We start from the raw sequence: 5,000 nt of genomic DNA, 5'->3' as shown, positions 1-5,000 counted from the left end.
ATAATAATAATAATGAATATACACTATTTTTATTAATAAATAGTATTGCGGAAATATTAAGATCAAAAGTCTTTGTTTAGAATATTAGAATTTTTGCCATTAGTGCAAATATTTTTTTTATTATTTTTGTAATTTTAAACATGCAGCTTAATTTCATTGTGATTTTTTATTTTTTAATTAATAATAATAATAATAATAATAATAATAATAATAATAATAATAATAATAAAATGTACGAACACCAAGCTGAAGGAGTGATAGAAAACGATCAGGCAAAGATCCTCTGGGACTATAGTATCAGAACAGATAGGGTGATATGTGCCAATAGGCCAGACATGAAGTTGATTGACAGAATCAAGAAGAAAGTATCTCTCATTGATGTCGCAATACCATGGGACACCAGAGTTGAAGAGAAAGAGAGGGAAAAAATGGATAAGTATCAAGACCTGAAAAAAGAAAAATGGATATGGAATATGCCGGTGGAAGTTGTTCCCATAATCATAATGACACTAGGAACGATCCCAAGATCCTTGAAAAGGAGCCTGGAAGAACTTACATGCCGAAGTAACTCCAGGACTCATGCAGAAGAGTATGCTTCTAGAAACAGCGCACATAGTGGAACCCCACACTATAAAAACCACCCAGTCGAATAGAATGACAGATAAAAAACAATAGTAATAATAATATTGTTGTGTATTTTTACGTACAGCTTTATCACATTGCGCATTTTTTAGAAATAATAATAATAATAATCATATAATAATAATAATAATAATAATAATAATAAGAATAATAAAAGGAATCTAGAAAAACTAGAGGCTGAAGTAGCTCCAGGACTCATGCAGAAGAGTGTGATCCTAGAAACGGCACACATAGTAAGAAGAGTGATGGACTCCTAAGGAGGCAGGATGCAACCCGGACCCCCACACTATAAATACCACCCAGTCGAATTGGAGGACTGTGATAGAGCAAAAAAAAAAAAAATAAATAAAAAAATAATAATACCCACATCCAGATTCTTGTAAATATTTCATGGTGTTTTTAGATTTCCTGCTACAAATTCCTGGTGCCGCCTGATTCCAAGAACTCCTCTGGCAATACTTGGAATTCTAAGGGAAGTTCCCAAAATTCCTTCTTTCACAATCTTGACTCACAACACTTATCTCTTTCCTCCCATATTCTCTGAACAATGGCGACGATACCTGTTAGCTCTACACCTAAAGGGAGGCTTATTTAACTGTTATGATTGAGGCTTTTGTTTTTTCTGGGGGTGGTTGTTAGTGGGGTAGGTGTGGTGGTATCGAGGTGGTTGGGGTGGGGGTCCCACTGATAGACCATCTTCAATCTCCTTTAGTCTCTATTATTTATTTTAGTAATTGACTTAAACCCTTTAAATCAAATTTAGATTGAAGTGATTCTTCAGTTTTATCATTTTATTTGTTTGAATAATTTACCATACATAGGGGTGATTCAGCTTCGCGTCTGAAGCATAATCATTTAAAGATACATTTCGAATCAGTAAGAAGACATTGTTAGAGAAAACGTTTTGCGAAGGAATATACAAACATTCATACATATACATTCATACATACCCAGTAAGTGTAGCAGATAACCCTATTTCATTTAATTCTAAATGATATTTATTGAAATAACCTTCGGCTAAATGACACAAACGTTGTAACATTAACCGTGAAAGTTCATATATTTAGAACCCCAATAATTGTATATAAATGTATTAATTCTCAAGGACATTTAGAGATAAACTTTTTGGGAATCACAGACGTTTTTTAAATAAACTTTGAAAGTGAAAATAGACTAAAAATTCTTGTGGCAAATTTGGAAGAAGCGGTTTAGTGGCAACTTCGCCCGCGGGAGGGATTCAGGAGAGCGAGGAATGCGTCAACATGAAGCTTCATTTCGGGAAAAGCTCATTTTACTAAAGCGGAAGATTCTCCCTCTGGGAACATCCAGGCTCTCTCTCTCTCTCTCTCTCTCTCTCTCTCTCTCTCGTTGGAATCAAGTGGATTAAGAAGGTACAGCCTTGGTGGATAAATGTCTGCCGAAAACGTTGATTCGTGGTTCTCTCTCTCTCTCTCTCTCTCTCTCTCTCTCTCTTTCTCTCTCTCTCTCTCTTCTCTCTCGTCGGAATCTAGTAGGTTGAGAAGGTACAGCTAGTGGGATAAATGTCTGCCGAAAAAGTTAATTCTTGGTTCTCTCTCTCTCTCTCTCTCTCTCTCTCTCTCTCTTTTAGCGGAAGAACTTTCACTACTTACTGTTACCTTATATAGTATATATATATATATATATATATATATATATATATATATATATATATATATATATATATATATATACATATACATAAATAGTATGTAGTATATATATATATATATATATATATATATATATATATACATATATATATATATATATATATATATATATATATATATATATATATATAATAATAGTCCACACTTATGTAAGCTATGTATTAAAAACTTTACAAGACTGGAGCTTTCATCCAATTGAACAATAGACCTCATCAGCTGTACTGACGCTTGAGCAGCCACCCCCCCCCCCCCCCCCCCCCCCCCCCACCCCACCCCACCCCACCCACACCTTCATCTGCAGTTTGGCTGTTCCCTCGTCCATACCCGCCACCAATCCTACTGCCCAGCCAGGTTGTCTCTCCTTCTAACGCTCGGGCATTAGAAGGCAGAGCCCCCAAAGCAGGTGCCCATGCTGATGGTATGGACAAGGGAACAGCCGAACAGATAGATGAAGCAATTCATCCACTGCGATCGGCTCTCGTTTTTTGAATTAACGATGGAATAACATGATTATGATAGTTTATTTGTTGTTTTGCTCCCTTGGAGACTGTTCTAGCGTCTTTTCTGTCCTTCGTGACGATACGTATTTGAACCTTTAACAAAGGAAAAAAATCAGTACGGCTGATGAGGTCTACTTTTCCAGTAAATGAAAAACCTCGTCTTGTAAAGTTTTTTTAATACACGTCAGTGCATTGTAAGCATTGCTCACGGTTCTTTGCAGCATTCATTTTACTACACCTCCGTTCATATTCTCTCTCATCCATCTTTCTTTCCTCAACCCTCTCCAGACTACGGATTTGAGGTTTCGCCTGTTAAGCCTTTCAGACCCTTCTACTGTCATTTTCAGTCTCAGCGCTGAATGACCTCATAGGTCCCAGCGCTTTGCCTTTGGCCCAAATTCAATATTCTATTTAAAGCCTCTAAATGAAAACGTAAAGTACATTTCGTATAAAAAGAATTTTTTTAATTCTCACTGAAATGTGCGCAAGAAGGACATGAATATATTATTTTTCATTCTCTCGTTCTTTTCCGTTTTTCCTCGAATTTTCGTTGAATTCTGAATGACTTGTAAATATCTCTTTGAGGCATAATTAATGGATTCCATGAAATGTTTTTTTTCCCTTACTAATTGAGTCTTTGCTGGTTAAACGCTGCGTTTTTTCTTTTTCTTTCGTACGATTTATGATTTTCCTTTACTGCGTATTAATATTTATTCCACCGGTTTAATTACCATCTGTAAATATTAGCTCAGTGGAAGGTAACTCAACTTTGTACGGATGTGTACGTATATATTTTACACATTTGCGTACTGCTTTCCTTTATGCAATATGCACGTTTAATTGAACCATTAAAAATCTCTTGCTCAAAGTAGGGCTCAGTCATAGCAGCTTTAGCCGAAAGTGTTTTTGATCGACACAGATTAAAAGAAAATTAAATCTGCCTCACCGACATCGAGGCTTGAATTCAAATCAACTCCCACTGAAATAGACGAGTTTTGACTTTCCATTCATATTTTCCTTTACCGGCGATTTCATGAGGGAGATTTGTCACTATTCAAGTCAGTTTTGTTGGTAATATATATATATATATATATATATATATATATTAGAGATATATATATACTATATATATCTATGTTATAGTATTATATATAATACATATATATAATCTATATAATCTGATCTATCTATCTATCTAATCTATCTATCTAATAGATATATATAATATATATAATATATATATATATATATATATATACATATATTATAATATATATATATATATATATATGTTGTGTGTATGTATATATTATAGTTATATAATATTATATATTATTATAATATAATATATATATATAGCTTAGTGTGAGGAGTCAGGAGTCAATCCATATTAATTACATCATCAAGGGTGTTAAAATGAAAAATAAAATTCCTAGTAAAATTGTAAAAACAGAACTAAAAATAAAAAATTCAGAAATGTAAAAGCTAAAATTTATTCTTACAAAGTGTACGAAATATACACATTAAAATTAAAGGAATTGCATTTTAAAAAAGAAATATATAATTAATATACATTACTATGAGTGTCAATTGGATGAGGATTTTGTTTACCTTGTTGCAACAGCACGACTGTGTATTTTATCGACACTCTTAGTGAAAGTGGGAGTTCTTATCGTTTAAGCTTAATTTAAGACGTTGAGAGAAAGACATGTCTGCTTTAATTAGCTATAATTATATTAATCAGAAGAGGAACAAGGGAGCTTTAAGCACTGTCTCCTTGGCACCATGTTTACCTTGGCTGACAAAAGAGTGCCACAAGCATACAGAGTACTATACTCTTAAGAGAACCTCCAAAAAAATGCTTAATAACATATAAAGGCCCAGCAGGTTACGTTCCATAAGTGCCACAATTATACAGATTATATCCTGAGGAAACCTTCTCAAAGTTGATTGGTGAAAGGGCAAGGCACCATGGGACAGTGGTGTGATACAGGGGCACATACACCCATTCTGCTATGTACAAAAAGTTAAGTATACCATAGTTTAACCAGACCACTGAGCTGATTAACAGCTCTCCAAGGGCTGGCCCGAAGGATTAGATTTTTTAATTACGTGGCTAGGAGCCAGTTGGTTACTTAGCAACGGGATCTACAGCTTGTTGTGGGAT

Source organism: Macrobrachium nipponense, chromosome 13, assembly GCF_015104395.2.
Source record: "Macrobrachium nipponense isolate FS-2020 chromosome 13, ASM1510439v2, whole genome shotgun sequence".
Classification (NCBI taxonomy): domain Eukaryota; kingdom Metazoa; phylum Arthropoda; class Malacostraca; order Decapoda; family Palaemonidae; genus Macrobrachium; species Macrobrachium nipponense.
The sequence above is the reverse complement of the archived record's forward strand: the minus strand, read 5'-3'. Positions refer to the sequence as shown.